Genomic DNA, 22753 nt, shown 5'->3' with positions numbered 1-22753 from the left:
CATCTTGGTCAATGTAATTCAGACTTTTTTCAATCTCGATTTTTTTTAAATTGAAACCCCATAAGGCAAATTCAAAATTTTGGTCTGAACCCACATTGTTAGGTCAAAAGATCAAAATTGTAAAATTTTGCTCACACTCAACAAAACTTAGGACCTTTCCCCAAAAGCATGCCAACCTTCATGACAATTGCTCGAAGCGAAGTTACTAAAATTAAAGGTCAAAAATGACACACGACCTGTGGGAAAGTTTGTATACCTATGTCCAGAAGAAACTATGCATTTATAGAATTTTTATATCGAATGGATTGGTATTGGAATTCGTTTTATTCCGAACAATAAAGGAATTATAATGAATGCTAGGCTTCGTGCGCCCATTTGCTTTTCATTTGTTAGTGTCCTAACAACCCCTGCCAAACCCTGTCGATGCTGCTTGCGGGATAGTATGTATGTAATGTATTCTGCCTTTTTTCCCTGTCCTAATATTTTTAACAACGCAAACGATTATCTTGAAAGTATATCAAGGCACATTTTAACATTGGCCAGGATTATAAATTGTCTTATTTTAGGTTGCAGAAAATGCCGAGAAAAAACATTCGTATTGGAGATGTAAGGGCTAAATCGACCTCTAAACGGCAAATATTATTGTATAATATTTGGATTTCTGCAACAAAAATGATCGTATGTGGGCATCATTGAAGGTTTGTGCAATATATTGGGTGATTTTCAAAATCTTGAAAATATATTGTGCAAATGGGATAATATTGTACCGACTGTTGGCAATATTGCGTAATGTACAGTCAGTTAGCCTCTAGCGGTCGTTTGAACTAGTCGTCTCAATCATGCGTAATTAATTATCATTGGTGACAAGAAAACCAAAAAAGATTTTATTGTTGAATTAATTGAGTTGCGTCGTGGTCTTCCGGCTCCGTGGGATCAATTATTATTATTATAGCAGCCATCTCGAGAAAAGGGAGAGCATTACGATGTTCTGATAGAAAAGTACCGCGAAAAATACCCAGATGCTTAGAGACAAAAAGTAGTGAAAAAAATTAAGAATTAAAACGGATATTTTTCCATTTTTACGACTTGCGGTCACAGCAATTATCACGCAAGACAATTCACATTCAATCACTATGTTGAGTCCATGAAATTGTGGCAGGGACTGTTACTTTGCACAATGAGGTTGTGCGTATGTGCTCGCGATTGCGCAATATACTGCACAACTTTCAATATCGCCTCCACACGGTACAATCTTTTGCACAAACCAAAATACTGTGCAATAATATTGACCGCCGGCCTCCGTCAACACTTTGTGCAACCCTTATTGTACAATAATATTGAACGGCTATCAACCGCTTAGTGTTCACAAGGCTCCACTCAAAACTCAGAAACTTTCAGGATACAATACACAATAAAAAAATAGTTCTTGGGATCGCCACCGGGTCAGGAACTCCATATCTGCCAACGTTTCGATGTCCGACTCGGTCATCGTCCTCAGGGCCTTGTGACAGCCCTGAGGACGATGACCAAGTCGGACATCGAAACGTTGGCAGATATGGAGTTCCTGACCCGGTGGCGATCCCGAGAACTCTTTACCAAGTCCATTCGCCGGGAAAGCACGAAATCTTTCTTCAATAAAAAAATAGTCGCGCGGGAGAAGTGCGAAAATCTCTGGAAGGCTTACTTCACTTTTAATCTTCACTTCCGCGCCAAGAATATCGGACAGCGCCATCTTCATGGCTATAGGGTGGTTTCCTTTTATTTTTTATTGACCACATCGAAAGATTATTACTTCTTGAGTACGCATTTCACGATTTTAACTTTTTAAACGACGATATCTATTTTCGCGATTAAATGAAATGTGAAAATTTTCAAGCGCGCGAAAACGCGACGGCTAAGTATTAATGATGGGAAAAGCCCGCGCGACTGGTAATCTCAGACGATGTAAAACTCCAACCTACTCGTATAGAAACTAGGCTCCTGTGACGTCACGTGGAGTTGCATCGCATGGGCGCCAATCTGGACTTTTTCAAATGAGGATAAAATTGACCATTGTCATTCGTCTAAACTGGGATTTCTAAAACCAAATAATTTGTATATTATGAATACACTTATGGTGGGTAACGAATCGCAATCAATGCTTTCACTTTCCTTGATGAAGGAAACTACCCTATTATACTATTCTTATGGATGGCAGAGGCGTGTACTCATATTAAATACGACGTGAGAATTACTCACTAATATTAATAAAGAAATATAGAAGCTAACGATAATAAATTTCAGATTCCTTTAAAAAAGTTAATTATGGATTTTATATTCAATTTTACCTGGTAGTTTACCCATGGATACGTGAGAATAATGTCAAACTTTAAGAAAAATTATATTTATCACGCGTATTGCCTCGCTATTTATGGAACCACAATTTGTACCACAAAGATAAGATATTTTTTACTGCAAAAGGCCCGGTCCATACTGAGCAATTGTTTAATGTTAGCAAATGTTTAATGTTAGCGACGAGAGACCGGACGATCAGGGGGATGTGAGAGGGACATTTCTTGGACTAATCTCTTCACATTACGTTCCAAAAATATCACAAAATAGTACGTTATGCCCGAGCTTTATTCCGAATCAGTGTCTCCTGAATGGCGGTGAAAAACGGAGCAGCCTCGACTTCCTATCCACACGCCGAGACGAAAAGGCCATCCGAAAAATTCATCTCCTTTTTGAAAATGCCAATCACTGGTCGTGAAATCGTAGGGAGAACCCACCCAAGCTACTGCCCGTGAGAACCTTCGAAAACCTCTCATCAAGATTAAACTATACTTAATGAGGAAAAAGCTAAAGAACTATCTAAATAATTTTGGTTATCGAAAATGAAAAGGAGACTTCGTTAATCTCCACTAATTTATTTTGTCCGTACGACATGTTTCGAACCATAGAGGTCATTAACAAGGCACCTTGATAATGACCTCTATGGTTCGAAACATGCCGTACAGACAAAATAAATTAGTGGAAATCAACGAAGTCTCCTTTTCAATTTCGAGTATTAACTCCACATAGTTGAGCCTAATACAATTGAACGAATTTTGGTTATTTTCATAGTAAAAGTGGTATCCCTCGTTTTAATAACTGTGACAGCCAAGTATCTCACATGCATAATTGATACAAATTTTAAAATTTAGTAATTTATGAATACGAAAAATTAAAATGTGTTTCCATAGCTTTAAATGTATTTTTGACTGCTGAACGACAGCAAACTCAACTGAAAAAATTTGTCGCTCGAGGCCGAACTAAACTCATTAGTAACCATGCGACTTACTCGAAATTAGCGCAGGCGTGAGATAGGTTGCCCGAGATGAAGAAGTTTAGAAGGGCTTTCGCCACTGTTGGTCACATCAGTTACTCCTTATCCAAACTAAGTTTCAGGATGTTATTTACATAAAATTTTTAATAAAGCCTGGAAACTGATTTTTTTATAAATGAAGTTACGATAAAATCGTTTCGTAAATCCTTTTTTTTAGCATCTTCGCTTCACATCAATCAATGATATGTCATAAAATGAATGGCTTTCACGAACCTTTTCACCGAAATCAGTTCACAGCTCAATCGGGATGTGAGTGTGGTCTGGAGAGTCATATGCGCATGGTCCTTGGTCATGCGCAAAACCACCCAAGCCACCATCTTGTAAGAGGCTGGCGGCTTCCGTCAGACTGGGTACCCACGCCTAACTATTCCATTACATCTCCTCTAAATCCAAAAAGCATGCGATGGGGCTGCACATCGAACAAATCAGTCCACATCGTGACTGATATCCCGAGGAGGATTGTGAAAGGTGCTCGCAGATGATAAAATATGTCGGCCTCTCGTCGCGCATCCCTTCCCTTCGTTCAGGGGTGGAATTAGAATACCCGAGCATGCACTCTCTCTCACCACCAACCCGATCCCTCCCCTGGGGGTGGGCGGGGGATGATCCTGCTCATGAATGAGAGTCCCTTGGGGGGGGTGGTAACACTACACCCCCTATCCACCACCCCCACCACAAGCAACGGCCGCCCCCTCCACAACGATACGAAGAAATGATTATCATTGTCGAGGGATATTTCGAAATAGGGGGGTGGGGTGGGAGAAAAAAGGCTCTTCAATGGTTACGGGGGTCGCGGGGGCGAAATTCTGCCAAGGGCAGCAAACAATAAACACACTCAAAATGCCTATCGCACGTCCGATTTTTTTACATTCTCTAGAGTATAAGTATATTACAGAGAAATTTCGCAAAAAGCATATCACTTTAAACGCAACTAAAAATAATATTGTATTATCTATCAATTTTCTTAGAGCAATAACAGCGTTTTCGTAATTTTTTTATGCATGTCCATAATTTTCAAATTAATTTCACTCGGCAATAAATTAAAATTACTAATCTGCCAGGCAAAATAGGTTTGCTTGGAGTACAACACACAAATTTCCCCATTACCGAAGCCGGTTTCCGTTTCTAAATAGGATTTCCTTCTTCAATACGGCACAAGGCCAAATCCCCATCATCCCATCTGCGCAAACTCAACCTTCCCATTCCTCCTCCAGCCTCACCAGACAAGTATCCCTCCCTTTAGCATAGTCTTCAGCAGGGGGAATGGAGTTATTAATGGGAAAGAGCACCGTAGTCAACTCAAAAATACCAGAATAACTATTCGAATTCTCTTTTTCTTTTCCTTTTCAACCCGTCAACGAGCACAATACTTTTATCCATACTCTTTTCCTACTTGACTAGCTTTTCTTCCTCCTAGAACTGTTTTCAGCAACGAAAATCGAGTGATTCAATGAAAATGGTGCCTAAGTCCACCCAAACTGCAAGAACAAGTACGAGTAAGCCAAAATGTGCTTTATAATCAGGGAAGGAAGACGAAGAAGAAGGTATTATTATCTCCAACAGCATTTACGAAAAGGTGACATAGTGTAACTGTTGTGCAGTTTCCGGCCAATCTCACTCACTATTCGATTACAGGTAAGGGTAGAGCTCACCCCCGGCTAGGCTTTAGCCATAGGATATTCTCACACATTCACGACTAGGGAGTCAATCTTTCACTTTTCCACCGCCAACTTGGAGGATATTGGCTTCGTCCACGTGTCCAAAGGTGTCTGAACCCAGTCAGCGGCTGAGGGCCCTTCCCACTAAGTTCCCACGTCACCTATTTTAGGCGTGAAATTTAAAAACAACAATTAAATTTCAGAAAAAAACATCTCAATAACTTGGCGTCATAATCATAATCCGACCAAGTGGCCTTGTTTATTGCAATTTATTGCGAAACCGTGGCCATTAATCCTTTCTAACCCAGAGCTGTTTCTGGGAGATATCGAATTTCAAGATTTTTCATTTTGAAATCTTGAAAATTTTACCCTCAATGATAATTATCCTGGCAGCTAAATATTTCGTCATTAAAATTTACACTACAAAATAATATTTAGTTTAGATATCTCCTAAATAGAGCTGAATTTGAACAATTTTTGATGTTGCTTAGAAGCAACATTGGGTTATAAAGGTTAAACATTTGGTGCATAAAATTGCTACTGTTGCTAAATATTTAATCAATATTCATCCTCACACTGTTTGAGAGGTCGAATCATATCGGGTCGCTTTGTTAATGATTTGCACCGCGATAGTCAGAGGCATCCGAATTAATCACGGCCCGAAGGGGACCGGGGCGATGACGTGCGATTGGTCCCGGTGGGGTGGGAGGGGGGACCAACCAACTGGTGGAGGGAGGGGGGTGCAGCACATCCCCCAACCGCACCGCAAAAGGGTAACGAAGCGAGGACGCCCAGGGATCGTTTACAGCACCTCTCCACTTTTATTGGGTTCGTTACGTAATCTCTCTTCCTCCCCCATTGTATGCATGTTCCTACATATTCCCCCCCACACTTGGGGGTCTGGCGAGAGACAGGGTCGCTCGAGAGAAACGCACCCTGATCAAGCGATAAGCGTCCATTTCCTCTTCACGCGTTGAAGGGATTTAATTGCGCTGTTGTGGGACATTGTTGGACAATCGCCTTCCGTCCTCAGTGCGGCGAAGTTCATCCCAACATGTGAATAAGAGGGGAGCCAACGACAGCTGTCAGTGCATGCTCAACCACATTACACTCGACTCGAAATACCTTGTATTCATGATGTTGTATCCCACTTGTCCACAAAAAATTTTATCGACTCCAAGAAAAACACAGTTTCACAGCACAGCGACATCTTCATGTACAACATTCTACCTAAAGACCCCGTTATGCTGTGATACTAATTGTATGATCAATAAAAAAAGCTGTAGAAAAGTACTACATAAGTAAGCAAAATATAAGAAAGTCTATACAAAGCCTGAATCACACGATAATTTGATCCATTATTTCCTAGTGATCACTATCGCGAATGATCGTCGCCGGCAATTGTTTTTCGCGATCACTCCAATGATGAGGATTCCCATCACTTTTTTCATCACTCGTCCGGTCGCTTTTTCCGTCGCTGAAACCGTCACTAAAGCCCCATATCAGCAAATCGGAACGCATTCCCGTATGGAGCGACAAAAAACTGTATGGGACCGACACAGGCAGCTGGCGGGTCGGCAGGATTGGTTTTACCCCGTTATGCTAGCTTTACCCCGTTAGGTAGCTCCCCATTCTTTTCTCCTATCCGCCAGTCTTTTCATAGTGACGTATTCCTTCTCTTTTACATCCTTCATAGCCTGCACTAAGTCATTCGGGGCCGTCCCTTGCGCTTCTTCACTCCCATCAGTGACGATTGATCATACGATTGTTTTCATCGCGTCCCATAAAGCGGCCAACTAAATTGTCCCGTCTTCTGATTAAGGTTTTCAGGAGGCTTCTCTTTTCTTCCACTCTTCTTAGCACGTCCTCATTACATAACAAGGTCGATCCATTTTATCTTCATCACTCTTCGGCAGCACCACCAATGCCTCCACTCTCCACTCCTGTCAACGTTCAAGCCTCGCTTCCATAGAGAAACATTTCGCCAGCCTCGGTGGCGGCGGGGTAAAGTCCTCGCCTGCGAAACCATAGGTCGCGGATTCGAGTACTGACCGGGTAAGGTAACCTCATCCAGGGCATGGATGTTTGTGCACCCTTGATTGTAAAAATTTTATCAAACACCACGATTAATAGGCCTAATGATGCTGTTTTCGATGGTGTGTGAAATAAATACATTAAAAAGAAAATGCTCCATATCATCCGATGAATTGTTTCCTTACTTCTACACTTATATGCTGTAAGTAAATCCTTCCCTTTCGAGAAAGTTCCCGTCGCCGTAGATATCCCACTGATTATTCATTTCTCGCTTCGTCCATCGTTAGTTAGTCGGCTTCTTAGGTAACAAAACTTATATTTGCCTCTTCAAGCTTTTGTTTCCCGAGTGTAATGTTTGTCCTGGCATCCACTCTTTTGCTGCAAACTAATATATCATCAAAGGAAACTGGTTGCTTCACGAGTAACATGGTGTAATCATTGGATGTTCATGGTTGAATAAGCAAAAGACTGAAGTTTACTGAGCTTTAATATTTCAGATTCGCAAAACACGTTTCACCGCACAGTAGCATAATCGTGAGCACTGCCATCGAGTGCAATCAAGGGGCACGTATGTATGTATGTATAGTGGATTCAAGGAGTGAGATGGGGAGGGTGGGTGGAGAAAAGTGTAGTGATCCGGAAATGGAAGATTTCCATTTCCAAAATATGCATAAATGTGTTGTTGTGTGATGTCTCAGAATAGCCAGCTATGTCAAACTATTTCTCGGGATTGGTACCTTTTCACTTTCAAGAACGCCTAACCTTCCTCTTCCCCTTCCTCTTCGACGAAAACATCCTGGTTCCACTTCCCTATATAATGGCACGGTGGAGATGCACAGACTTACACTCACTTACTTGACGCAGTTACTCAGTCACCAGTAGGCTCACCAGTGGTCAGTCAGCAATGGGTGCCTTCCAGTCATTGACACACGTCGACACAAGTCGACTTGTGTCGCGGTTTTCGTGTTCCATTCTGTGTGTGTCGCCGACTGTTGTGACACAAGTCAACAAACGGTAACGCACAGGAATTGGAGAGTTATAAACAGTTTCCATGAGTCGACACTAGTCGACGCGTGAGTCGCATGAATGGAAATCACCCACGTAGCCGTCAGTTGGAGTCGAAGCCGTATGGCCCTTGCGACCTAAGCGCTTTGCTATCCACCCTTGCCATCAACAGCAGCTCCTCTCCTTCCCTAGACATTGGTAATATCCTAAACTATGGTTATTCTAGACGCTCTGATTCATCATTACTTTATGTATTTTCATTGAACTGATTTAGAAACTGGGATTTTAAAGGGAAATAAACTTTGGGTCCAAAACTTCAAACATTTGCGTGTGATTATTCGCTTCCCGACACCAAGGGCAAGAACCCACGCAATTCAAAGCGTCGGACCCGCGACTTTTAGGTGGCGGGCCTTACCCTTACAAAAGACCGTCACGGCGAGGGATGCGAAATTGAGGGTGCAACAGCTCATGCGAGGAGAGGGGGATGCGAGGAGTGGATGGGGGAGTATCGCTTAAAATATCACCGCGTTTCCTCACTTAAAATGCTGCTAAAGGAAAGGATACTATCCATAAATAAAACTGATTTCACAATATGGGATAAATGAAATGGTCCTTATTTTTGTATCTACATATTCGGATACTACATATGTTCGGAAAATTTCAGTTGTGTACAATATATTACATACTGTACAGCAAAACCAGCAATGCCATGGATTTATTTACGAAAGGCAGTCTCCATACTCGGGCTATTGTGTCTTTGAGGCTACCTAAAACTCCGAATTTTTTTTACTCAAATAATGCTAACAGTTATGCAGTAAATATACAATACTATTATTAAATGAGTTATAACCGTTTTTCGATCCTCACTCCCCCACTATCATCGATCTTATTTTGTAAAATATCTTGAGTTATCATTAAGCATTAATAGTCAGGATATGCGCGAGAGATGGAGGCAGGCAAACCCGAAACATCCTCACTCAACAAATTCGAAGAATAATGCTACAATAATGCCGTCGTGTATCGTCGCCTTTCGTCACCGAGGTCACACTATACCATAGGACAAAACAGAGTGGCTATAATGGTGGTCTCATCAGGGGCGAATGTATGAGAGAAGGCCCCCCTCAATCCTCCGAAACGAGGATCATAAGTATAGGCTTAAACACCAGCAGTTATCAAAGTCAGTGGCGTAACTAGGAATATGCTTTGGGGGGTGGTGAGGGAGCTCTGGGGGGGATGAGACGGGTTAGTGGGCGCTACCCCCCCAGGAAACGGGGATTTCAGGAAACTTTTTGAAAAATAACATGCCTGAAAATGCATTTTACATCATTTTATCACTTAAAATTTAACTTTTAGCAGATGCAGTTATTATAGATCTAATCCAGTCAAGATTTTCACATCATTTTTTGTTTTCTATGAGGCTTTGGGGGGGGGGGATACATCCCCTCCCCCCATAGTTACGCCACTGAACAAAATATGGTATAAAACCGCCAAGAATCAATATTTGTTATATTCAGTTAAAATGATTAATTTCCCAGGCTTAATTTTTACATAAATGATTCGGGGATCGTGTTGGCGTGGTTGTCAGATTGTTGGCTTCCCACCCAGTGGGCCCGGAGTCAAATCCCACCGGTGATAGAGATTTTTAAGGGACCTCCCGATTCATACTTGAGAGGTTTGGCTTGAGTGAGGGCACATCAAGTATATACAGCACTCGGTCGAGCGCCTTTCGTTAATGCCGACGCCGGGGTTTATCTCCAATACCGCCTTTCTCCGAAGCGCGTTTGACATCAGCTGTCGGTCGTCTCCTCAAAATTCCGTGCCACGAGATGTTCTTTCTATTCGACCAAAAGACGCTGTCAGTGGTTCGTGTGTCCCTCCAAAAGAGACACCCGATAAACTCCGAATCTCTCGCCACAGCCGCCATTTCCGAGCATCCACGACCGCAGACGAGGACAAAAGCCACACGGAATGAAACACTCTTCTGTTTTTTTTTTTCGCCCCGCGTCGATCATCTGTTATCAAGCGCACGCTACGAAGGATGAAGACAAAAAGAGGAAGGTAAGTACTTCGCTCCGGTTTGACAAGACCTTCGATTTGGGGAATGAACCTACATTGTATAAGCAGCCCTTTAATAGAGAAGTACTCGTATAAATTCAAGGGAGGGGGTGAAATAAAGATAGTAAACAGTAAATACATCAAACGACTCATCAAATGTAGCTTATGAAAAATACAGACTGTCCCAAGTGTCGTGTGTCATTTTTGACCTGTAATTTTAGTAACTTTCCGTAAAGCTATGTTCATGAAAATTGGCACACTTATGGGAAAAGGTCCTAAGTTTTATTGAGCGTAAGCAAAATTTTAAAATTTTGACCTTTTGACCTCACAATTTGGGTCCAAACAAAAAATTTGAATTTGCCTTATGGGGTTTCAATGTTAAAAAAATCGAGATAGAAAAATTTCTGAATTTCATTGACCAAGGTGTCATTTCTTATGGTTTCGGACCCGAGAAACCCGAAAATAACAATTTTATTTACGAAAATTCAACCGTTGACCCAGTAAGGTCACGGTCAAGGTCACAAGGGTGGCAAAAAGAATAGCATACCGACAAAGGTGTCTATCTATGGGTTTTATAGGGTGCCCAAGTCATTGGTATTGTCCAAATACCCGTATTATTCACTAATTGACCTACGAGGGTCACAATGGGGGCCAAAGGTCATAGCGTTCAACGTCGGGCCATCATGGCAACTAACGTGTCAAACCATGGGTTTTGAAGGGTCCCAAAGTTGGTTAGGCAGTTCATAAATCAGTATTGTTAGTTTTTTGACCTCCGAGGGTCACAATGGGGGTCAAAGGTCATAGAGTTAAACGTCGGGCCTTCATGACAACCAACGTGTCAAACCATAGGTTTTGAAGGGTGCCAAAGTCGGTTAGGCAGTTCATAGATCCGTATTGTTGGTTTTTTGACCTCCGAGGGTCACAATGGGGGTCAAAGGTCATAGAGTTGAACTTCGGGCCATCATGACAGCCAACGTGTCAAACCATAGGTTTTGAAGGGTGCCAAAGTCGGTTAGGCAGTTCATAGATCCGTGTAGTTGGTTTTTTGACCTCCAGGGGTCACAATGGGGGCCAAAGGTCATAGAGTTGAACTTCGGGCCATCATGACAGCCAAAGCGTGGAACCATGGGTTTTAAAGGGTGCCCAAGTCAGTTTTGCAGTTCATAGTTCCGCATAACAGATTTTTTTGATTTCCGAAATTCATAATGGGGGTCAAAGGTCATAAAGAAAATATGCAATGCGCTTACCCCCCTTCCTTCCAAAAATTTTCCATTTCCTCGCAGTGCTTTCCGGCAGGCTTCCCATGCTATCTTAGCTTAATGCCGAAGTTGATCATTTATTTCTCTAAACATCATTTTGATTTGCAGCTCAAAGTGAAAGACGAAACTCCGTTTAAAAGATATTGGCTATGTCCGAAACCATAAGGTAAAACATAAAAGAAATGGATAAATCCATCTTTTAGTTTGATTGTATCATGCGTTGTGATAAATATTTAACCATTAAAGAGAAATATCATTAGACGACAAAATTAATAGGATTATAAATTGAAATGTGAACATGGAGTTTTCATTGCGCTAGTCAACCATCCAATTGCAGAAATGGTTTGGATGCCATGCTCTTCTTCTCGAAGCTGCAACATTACACTTTCTAGGGCTTCAAGTTTAGAATATTTAAATTTTGTTATATCGCACACCTGGAATTGTCCAGTACACGCTGCGCGGACAATAGTGCTCAGCGGCAAAAGCATCTTAATGGAAAGGCCAAGACATAGCAATGAGACTGTTGGGTGTTCAAAAATCTCATCAAAGCAGAGAAATACCCAACCAATTTGCAAGTTGGAATTTGAAGTGAGGTCCTGATAAATTTGCAGCCAGTAATGTTTGCAGGACGAGGGTCAGTCAGAAGGTTGCGGTCTTTACAGTCAAACTGGGACTTTCTCTTAACTACTTATTTAACATATTTTTAGGACTTTCATGGGAAAAACTCGCAACCCTTAACTTGAGCGTTACCAATGGAGGTCTAATGCTTAAATGAAAAGCGGCATGAATGGGTTTTGCTATTTGCTTGTTGACCTTTAAAACCAATGGGATTTCAGCGTAGTTATAAAGAAAGTCCTATGTGGCGTTAGACCTCCTTAGGACCTTCTTTGAAGAGATATGTAGTGGAAGAATGTGGACACAGAGTCGGGAAAAAGGATGTCTAGGGAAATAAATAATTAAGAACGGCGTGAAACTAAGAGGGTAAGGGAGGCTTGTCGGAAAAGGCAGTGGATATGTGTACTACACCACTCACTTGGTCACCCTTCAAAACCTTTAGTTGGGGAAATTAGTTTTCCTATTATTTCAAAACATACATCTATGACCTTTGACCCCCCTTATGACCCTCGATGGTAAAAAAATCGACATTATGCAAACTGCTACGAACAGCCACACTGACTTGGGCACCCTTTAAAACCCATGGTTCTACGCTTTGGCTGTCATGATGGCCCGACGCTTAACTCTATGACCTTTGGCCCCCATTGTGACCCCCGGAGGTCAAAAAACCAACAATACGGATCTATGAACTGCCTAACCGACTTTGGCACCCTTCAAAACCTATGGTTTGACACGTTGGTTGTCATGAAGGCCCGACGTTTAACTCTATGACCTTTGACCCCCATTGTGACCCTCGGAGGTCAAAAAACTAACAATACTGATTTATGAACTGCCTAACCAACTTTGGGACCCTTCAAAACCCATGGTTTGACACGTTAGTTGCCATGATGGCCCGACGTTGAACGCTATGACCTTTGGCCCCCATTGTGACCCTCGTAGGTCAATTAGTGAATAATACGGGTATTTGGACAATACCAATGACTTGGGCACCCTATAAAACCCATGGATCGACACCTTTGTCGGTATGCTATTCTTTTTGCCACCCTTGTGACCTTGACCGTGACCTTACTGGGTCAACGGTTGAATTTTCGTAAATAAAATTGTTATTTTCGGGTTTCTCGGGTCCGAAACCATAAGAAATGACACCTTGGTCAATGAAATTCAGAAATTTTTCTATCTCGATTTTTTTAACATTGAAACCCCATAAGGCAAATTCAAATTTTTTGTTTGGACCCAAATTGTGAGGTCAAAAGGTCAAAATTTTAAAATTTTGCTTACGCTCAACAAAACTTAGGACCTTTTCCCATAAGTGTGCCAATTTTCATGAACATAGCTTTACGGAAAGTTACTAAAATTACAGGTCAAAAATGACACACGACACTTGGGACAGTCTGTATATAATTATAAAATAACTTTCTGAAAAATTGTTTATCATTAAAAAATTGTGAAAAATTGAGTCTCATTTAAAATATGAGTGCGATCAAAACGATGAATGCAGGTCTATCATCCGGAATTCTCCTATATTCCGTGCAAGAGTCCCCAAAAGTAGCGATTTCTATTCATAGGGCAGCAACCTTAATACAATTAGTTCAGACAGACATAGACTACGTCTTTACTAAGCCTGCGAACTGTGGACTAACTACCACTGAATCAAGAATCACATTTTTCTCAGTCACTCTATTAGAAACATGCCGGAACACCTCTACGTCATGCTCACGAAACATTCCTTTGGAGGTTTACGATAATCTTACATTGGAATCCCTTGGTTATGCTATCGATAGTCAACAATTCTTCCACTGTGCAGCAACATAAACAATTAGTAACTAAGGAAACATTTTCAACAAGTTAAGCGATCACTTGTCAAAACTGCCAAATATTTTATGACAATTTACATACGACATGCCGCAAATTCTAAGATTGACTTTGATGAAAAGGAAAAATATTTTTTTAACGTAGTCTCCGCAGATTTCACGCACAAGACCAAATTGTACATCAATGCTTTTTTCTGTTTCAATATACGGCATTGGCCTGGCACTTAAATTATCATAATTATGTATAGTATGATACATTTACACCGAGCAAAAAGATTGTAAAGGAAGGAAGGACCGAAAAATAGACAGTGAGGTGCTACTTCGCTCCCATTAGATTACGCCTCCAACAAACGTCAACCATTACTCTTTTTCTCTCCGATCGAGGTAGAATTCTGGGCTTCTTTCGAAGCCCTTCGACTGAATTCCACATGGATTAGGCAGTATGTCAATTCCAAATTTGTCAAAATGGGTCTCCACTTTCTGGATTCAAATATCGAATCGAACCATCGTGACTTTTCCAGGAATTCCATGGTGCTTGATAATAGGCACTTTTCCGAATATTCACTTTTCCAAGGAGAATAAAATGTGATCGAGAGCACTTAAATAATTGCTTTAAAAGGTATAAAGATCACAATATCAAAATGATAATAGACAGATATGATCCAATGGTGTAATGATCCAACATCGAAGGTGAACCACAAGACGAGAAAAACCTGTCATATGACTTCACAGAAAACGTGATTTTTACCCATTTATTTTAATGTTTTCCAGAAATGCAAAATAATTATAATACTTTGAAGAACTAATGAGGGTATATACATGGTGTACATTTAAAATGGTGATGAGCTTGCATCTGCTACAAAGACCCAGGGAATCCAATCTCAATCTCTACTGAAGTCTCCTCGACCACACTCAGCTGTAAACACAGAAATAATTTATAAACCGCTCAATGGCATCGAAATTAGCAAATGCCGCATTATTTATATACATAATAATCACTGAATTAAGTGTATCGCGATGCGTCAAAAATCTGTCTACCGAATACACTTATACGTATTCATTATGAGTCTAACAACAATGACGTTATTTCGAGTTTCCTTCAAAGCATTCAAGGGCCCGAGATGCATATTACGGATAAATATTTTTCATGCCAGTTGTAAGACAGCAGGAAAACATTGACTTATATTACATCATACAGGCAATGCTTCCAAAGCATATGCCCGAACACTGAAAATAAAGGGAATTAACGATGCACAATACATACATGAGTTAATCTGTAATTGTAAGTGTACAAAAAAGGATGTCGGTTTATTTGTCCGCTATGCATTTCCATACGGCCGCACGGATTGCAAACAAAGTTAGTACGTTAGTGTATCTCATACTCTCAAAGCTCGCAATGCTTCTTTCGATTGTGTACGACGCGTCCTTTGCTCAATTAAGTTTGTTACGTTACGTCATACAACTTCTGTGGTCGGTCATCCTACCGGGTAGGCATACCTCTTGACACGATAAATTGGAAAACAACTCAAAGGATTCAGTACTTAACTATTAATCCTCTAGGGGCAAACTGATCTGGTATGAGCAGATCCAATGGGCGGCATACGGAAAACGTTTTTTTTTCCACTTTTTGCTGTTACACCTGTATGCCACCATCATACCTGATTTGTTCCTTTTGCTACAAATCCTGCTATGTGACCACGAATTCCAAGTTTCCCACCTCTTTGGGTAGTATCCTTCCCGCGCAACGCCGGGTGACTTGCCAGTTAAGAGTAAGTACGGTGATAATAATGGATAAAGTGTGTGAAGGAGAAAAATCACCAAAGGTAAAGTATGAAGTTTTTTTCGAGTAGTTCACTTACAGAGTTATGCACCAAGGTCCATTGAGAGGGGTACGCCAGGGGAAGGAACTGGCCAGGGCTGGCGACACCAATGGTTTTAATGCTTAACCGCAATAACACACTTAAGTACATTTCATTTCAGAGTCATCTTTATTCAAAAAATTAAACCTCAAAAGCCTCATAAATATCGCACAACAATCTTATTTTAAGTAAACTTTTCCCACATTCACATGCAGGAACAATTAGAAAAATTAAATCCAAATGTAACTTTTAAAATATTATAATACTCCAAAACCTTTGCAATACCATATGGCATGACTTAACTGCATACAAACTACGCCGCACCGTCATTGAGCCACCGTGTAAACATAACTGCTGAACCAAATAACCCAAGGGTATACTAATATCTAATCGAATCTACAAAGGATATACCTATACCTAAAGCCTTGGAGTACATAATCAAATTACGCTAGTCATGCGAGGCTAGTGTAATACCCGCCTCCGTTGCCTACCAAATAAATCCGAAGCAAAAGAATTAACCTCGTATCCCAGTTACGACGATTAAAAAAATCGCGTTAATCCAAATCGGCTCTTAAAGAATCGACTAAAATATCACATTAAATCAGGCAGCCACTGGTTCTTTCTACACGTTTTGATTTGAAAAATTCAACATTTTTACCCCATCTGGGTGTAATCTATTTTTGACTGAAATATTGTCCGCAGTACTGAACAGGCGTTCGCTGAAAACAGTAGTGGTTAATGTTGATCTTGATGGGGTGCACGAAATATGCTTGGATACAGTTTTCATTCTGCATAGATAGTTAGCAGAGCATCAGGGTCAATAGTGAAACTCCCCCAACTTCTGACGACACCATCCGTTCATTCGTTGTAACTTGTTAGTCAGTTCGAAATAAATTCTGTATTCAACGATTTAACTTGAATTCTTCCTTTAATTGACAACTCATTCGCATGTCTCACTGCTCAACACGCCTGTGCAGCGACACCATGGAGAAACTGAGAGGCCGCGGCTTATCCTGCCCGGTCCGCCTTTGTGCACACACCAGTGCCTATACCCAGTTGTCCGTAAATTCGACAAAATAACCTTCAATTTATATCGCTGTTTATCGCATTTAAATGCAATGTTATTATAAAAACCCCTGAAACAGGCAAATTCAAGATAAGAAATGCTTAATTTTTTCCTGGAAGTCCAATTTAGTCGACAAAAATGGATTAGATTTTTGAAATCAGCGCTGAAAAGTACATAAAAATCTGTTATCAAATTTCAAACAACTTTCAAAAAATATTTTTTTGCAGGCCAGTGTAGTTAGCAGAGTATCAGGGTCAATAGTGAAACTTTTGGTTTCGTACATTCGATTTTACTCAAAACTTTGCAAAAACCATACCAAATTATCATGCCAAATTCAAATTGCAATTCCAAAGGCAAATTCACCGCATCTTTCCGTATCAAAGACGCAGTCAGCCGACAGCCTCTTTGACTCGACCATCACAGCTTGAATTTCACTGAAGAGATTCCCTGACTTTAGCCCCATTTCTCTGGCCTGCAAGAACCACAACGATAGGCCGTTGTCAATATTTCCTTGTGGGAAGCTGAAGAGAGTGGAATGGGAAATAGATTCTAGGGGAAACGAGGAGGCGTTGCAAAGAGCTGGGGAGGAAAGATCATTATTGAGAACTATAGAAAAGAGGAAGGGGATTTGGATATTCCATTGGAGTTTAAGTAAAAGTAAGTCGATGAATTGGAAGTGGAAGGTGGAGGGAGGTGAGGAAGAGGAGGCGAGGAGATGAAAATGGCGAAGTGAGGGCGAAGAGAAGGGAGGAGGAGGATGTCTGGGACGGGAGAAGGTGGAGACATCTACCGTGTCGTTTGGGACCTATGGGCAGCAGACAGGCAACCAGTTGATGGCAATGATTTCAATTAATGATCGAAATTTTTGAAAAAAGATCTGATGCTTCTGATGCTATCCCGGCGTATGCTGGTAGTGAAGGCTGTTCGGGTGCTCCACCGGGTACTCTCCTTCATGGCTGCCGACGTTTCGGGGTACGAGTCGGACTCCACCCTCAGGGCTGAAAGCCCTGATATTTGCCAGGCCTCGCCAAGCCAGGCAGTAGTGCGATTTAAAATTAAACTCCGGCAAACCTTGATTACTACAATAAGATTCAAAAGAAGAATTATTTTCAGAATGAGGAAAATATGATTTGCCGGTAACTTCATGTACCGAATCACTCGGGGACGACGAAAAAAAAACACTTCCACAGTGATATTCCTCTCTGTTTTGCGCAGGAAATAAATTGAGAATCACTCAATTTGTTCTGTGAGTGTTTTCCCTCAACTTTAACCACAACGTGATGCCCAATCTTCACCGTTGCCCTTCCACAACAGTGTATATCCTGGTAGTGAAGGTTGCTCGGGTGCTCCACCGCGTAATCTCCTCCATGGCTGCCGACGTTTCGAATCGTCATCATTCAGCCCTGAAGATGGAGTACGACTCGTACCCCGAAACGTCGGCAGCCATGAAGGATTTTATCCGGCAGTGGCAGGGAGGTGTGGAGGGGAGAGTGCGATTCGTAAGAAGCGCACTGGAATGGAGAGAAAACAATGGAATGACGCATGACCGCAGAGCTTGATACAATGAATTGGCGATCACTCACGAACAACTGTGGACAGGAGTGATCATTAATATTATTATAATTATCGGCCCTTACCCAGGCGCCCAAGACTGAAATCGCCTGTAATGTATAAATCCTTAAAATAAAAATGATGCGGAATGCCAACATTCGTTGCCCCAGACAACCCACCAACAGCTGAATAAAAATTATCAGTAATAGATTCTTGAACAAATTTTAGCACTGCTGTAATCAATTAAACTATCTGATTCTGGCATTAGTGCAACTGTGTATTTATTTTCTGCTTTTTGCTGCCCGTCATTTGTGTATTGCTTAGCCCCTGAATTTCAGATGAATTTAATTTTAAGATGCATGTTCTAGGAGGTTTGCACTACTTTTTCTTCTTTCTCTAATCCACTTTTTTATCTGCGATAATGCTTGGGTAACATTTTCATAATTGAGACTCTAGCAAATGTTTTTAAAGTCTCAACTCGGTGCTCTCTGAAAATTTTCAGGTGATGATTCACGTTTGGAAGGGGTAATTAGTCACGGAACACGAATCCATGGAGAAGAGCGCCTCCCCATGGAAACGAATCCCTCTGTCTCTCGTCTCGAGGGACAACACATTCTTCTCCATCTCGTACTTCTCTTGTTTCCTCCTTGGCTCGCCCTGCGTGCGCGGTAGAGTGAAGGGTGTCCTCTCATCCCCCATAATTCAATCTTTTATTTCTCTCTCCCGGCTGTCACCCGTGGGCACCTTGTCGATGAAGTCGATTTTTCTCATCAGTTGTTTTTTTTTCTCTCTTCATTTTTTTTGGGGGTGCGGGCGAAAAACTTCTCGCGGTATGTGTGTGTGCGGTGCCCGCTAACCTCCTGCCTTTCCGCCCTCCCCCCACCCACCCTCTCCTGCACCTTCCCCGCCCGCTGACTACTCATGCGAGTGGCTTTGTCACCACCGATCTTCATCGCCCTTCCCGAGGTGGCGGCTGACGTGAGGAGGAGGCCATTCGAGCGCCGCTGGCGGCCAGCAGATAAAAAAAACAAAAGCGAAGCTGCATGCGATGGGGGGGGGAAGGAGAGAGGGTTTTAGTCCGTCGAGCGGCATTAACTGGGGGCGACTTTCCATTCAGCTCTTTTTACACACACCCTCCGCTCCTTTTTGCTCTTCCTCGGTCGCCTTGGTGACCAGCCTTTAACAATCACTCCACCCACCATCCACACAGGTCCTCTTGTCTCCATTCAATCCGTCGCGTCGTCTGCACAAGTCCCAAGAGGAAGAAAGGAAAATAGTAAGTGTATTGACATGCAGCCTAGCAACTGGAGCGCTACTATTTACGGCGACCGGCGGGAATTCAATGGAACCGCGGGAGTGGAGAATCATGTTTACAATATTTAAGGGAAAATATGTAACTCTTTCTTGAATAAAGTTGGCTCTCTTCACCCAGAAGGGGACGCATCGTTTCCGCTCAACTGTTCCTATTTTCACTATTTCCATAAACTCTATCTACTTTGTGGGAAGGAGGACGAGAAAAGAATGGAGGCGTTACAGATGCAGATGTGGAGAAGGATGGAGTGGACGAAGAGGAGGAGGAACGACGAAGTGCAGGACATGGTGGGTAAAGAGAGCAAGCTTCTGGATGATAGGCGGAGGTGACAGAAGGAATGGATGGAACGAGTACTGATCGGGATGTTTAAAACCGTTCTGGAGGGAAGAGTGGCATGGAGGTGTGGTGGGGAGAGGGCGATTCATAAGAAGCGCACTGGAATAGAGAGAAAACAATGGAATGACGCATGACCGCAGAGCTTTATACAATGAAATGGCGATCACTCACGAACAACTGTGGACAGGAGTGATCATTAATATTATTATAATTATCGGCCCTTTCCCAGGCGCCCAAGACTGAAATCGCCTGAAATGTATAAATCCCTAAAATAAAAATGATGCGGATTGCCATCATTCGTTGCCCCAGACAACCCACCAACAGCTGAATAAAAATTATCAGTAATAGATTCTTGAACAAATTTTAGCACTGCTGTAATCAATTAAACTATCTGATTCTGGCATTAGTGCAACTATGTATTTATTTTCTGCTTTTTGCTGCCCGTCATTTGTGTATTGCTTAGCCCCTGAATTGCAGATGAATTTAATTTTAAGATGCATGTTCTAGGAGGTTTGCACTACTTTTTCTTCTTTCTCTAATCCACTTTTGCTATTAGGCGTCGGGGTCCACCAGCCACTTCCTAAACTACCTCCTATTCTGAGCGAGCCGCTTCACATACTCAGCCCGTGCCGGGCTGCCAGCCTCTCCACATAGCCTTCCCACTCCAGCCTTGGCCGTCCTCTTCCTCGCACTCATAGCGATAATAATTCACCAATGCGGTATGCAGTGGTACTTGGAAGAGGCGACCGACAGCTCCAGTCATTTGCGCCACGAGGGAAGGGTGAGGGATGGAAAGAAACCCGAGGTTAAGAAGCCGTTAAGGTTAGCCTGCTCTTAACGAAAGGTGACTAAGAGACCAGGGCTCAACGTCCCACATCCCGGACGCAGTTCTGTATTTGAAGTGTCCTCCATAAGGCACTCAAGGAGGGATCAGGCAGTCTCTGAAAATTCACTGCCACCGCCGGGATTTGAACCCGAGTCCACGGGGGCGGGAAGCCAACACTCCAGCCACCACACCAACCCGATTCCCTCACCACGGCGGCATATATCACAATTTCACACAATGAACACACTCCTGAACACCACTAAATCGTGTGTAATATTCTGGAAAGGAGAAATTCGAGAATTCAACATTCCCGCGATCGAAGAAAGAACACACCAAAATCACTTCTTTAAATATCGCCGTTTTAAGACACTACGGCTACTTAGCTCATGTCAAATCAATTATTGCCGAAAATTGTAGTCATAATCAGGCCCCTTGCACACACACACACCCGATTTTGGACGGCCGGTAAAATACCGGCCTAAATTTTACCGGCGAAGCGATGCTTTCACAAACGCCGGATTTTTACCGGTCAAACGATAACTTGCTATGTTTTTGAGCCGGCGCCGGAGATCCACAGTGACAATGGCCGGCAGCTAACCGGCATTTTGCCGGTGCCGGCGTGTGGTCGGTGTGTGTGCATTGGCCTGAGGGGACGGAGGTAGGGTGCTCTCCACGACGATGTGAACGAAGGCGTGAGTTTGGTATTTATGTGTCTCCGAGTGTAACTAATTTCAAACAGAATAATTAGTATAAGCTTGGCGATCACATCCCCACCGTCAGACGTAAATTGGTGCTTTTCATACTGCCATATTTCCATCACATCCATTTTTATTGTTTACCTGTCGAGAAGTAACTTGAGTTTACAATGGTGTCAACGGCTTCCGCATTGCGCTTTTTCACGCACCTTGAGTTGATAATTTCAACTTTGAAAGTCGGTAACTGGCAGTGATGGGCATACCACGTACATATCGGTAATCGCTAATACTTGTTCTTTTTCACAAATAAATCGTTACTTTCGAGTAGTTACCGGGCATACGTTCTTATTTTGTTAACCTAGGCTGCGTATAGTAACCTCTCCAAATCTTCGTCAAACCAGTGGCGCAAATAAATTTAGATTCCAATACAAGTCAAATATTTTATCCCTAAGTCAGAATTTTATACATCCCATAAAAACGTCATTAACCTTGCTACGGAATATTTCAGTGAAATAATTGTCTACTATCTGAGGTTAACTGATTTTTCGTTTTTTCCAAGCAATTTTTTTATTTTGACCTGAGTGAGATTTCAATTTTCCATTTCGATACCTCCACTGTACAAACGCTCAACAATTGTCCACCGAATCGAATCCGCTCATCTAGTAGCCTTAGTAGTACTATATGGGCGGATTTGATTCGGTGGGCGATTGTTGAGCGTTTGTGCAGTGAAAGAATCGATTTTTTTCCACAATTATCGGTCCACTCATATGTCAGACATCCAAACCGAATTCGATTACTATTCGGCAAATCCATTACCTTATCCAACATCGATTACATTTCGGTACGACCTTAAATACCAAAATGTAACCTTCTCATCCCATTGTCATCCTCCCATCATATCTGATGTCACTCCCCTCTTTCCACTTCCTTTTCACTTACCATTCACTTTCCGTTCGATGCGTCTCGCTCGCCAACAATCCATCGGCATCGTCATTTTCCTCAAACGGGCACCCCTTATTCCCTAACTCCTTGGTAAAATCTTCTTCATTTCCGACCCTGTCGCTCCATTTAGTTTTTCCTATCTCCTACAAGGCCGATAAATATTTCTCTTACTTCGAATTCATCTAACAACGCTTGCACAAAACATTTTCCAAACCATTCGCACCAATTCGATGGGGAATTTATCAACTGTTAACAATTCTTGGACTTTTCCGGATGCTCCTTTTCCTAGAAATACTCCCTATATTCCCCTTAATGCAAACCTTCTTGATAACTCGACCTCCGCGGTGCTTGACAATACCCTTAAA

At 42.1% G+C, this 22753-nt stretch overlaps 1 protein-coding gene across 3 annotated transcripts in view; it reads right to left on the bottom strand.

Annotated features, from left to right (window-relative positions):
* The window catches only part of LOC124156504 (eyes absent homolog 2), a 560747-nt gene that overhangs the window by 513031 nt on the left and 24963 nt on the right, over nucleotides 1–22753 (bottom strand). The gene's annotated exons all lie outside the window — the stretch shown is intronic.

Source organism: Ischnura elegans, chromosome 3 (genome assembly GCF_921293095.1).
Source record: "Ischnura elegans chromosome 3, ioIscEleg1.1, whole genome shotgun sequence".
NCBI classification, from domain to species: Eukaryota; Metazoa; Arthropoda; class Insecta; order Odonata; family Coenagrionidae; genus Ischnura; species Ischnura elegans.
The sequence above is the reverse complement of the archived record's forward strand: the minus strand, read 5'-3'. Positions and strand labels throughout refer to the sequence as shown.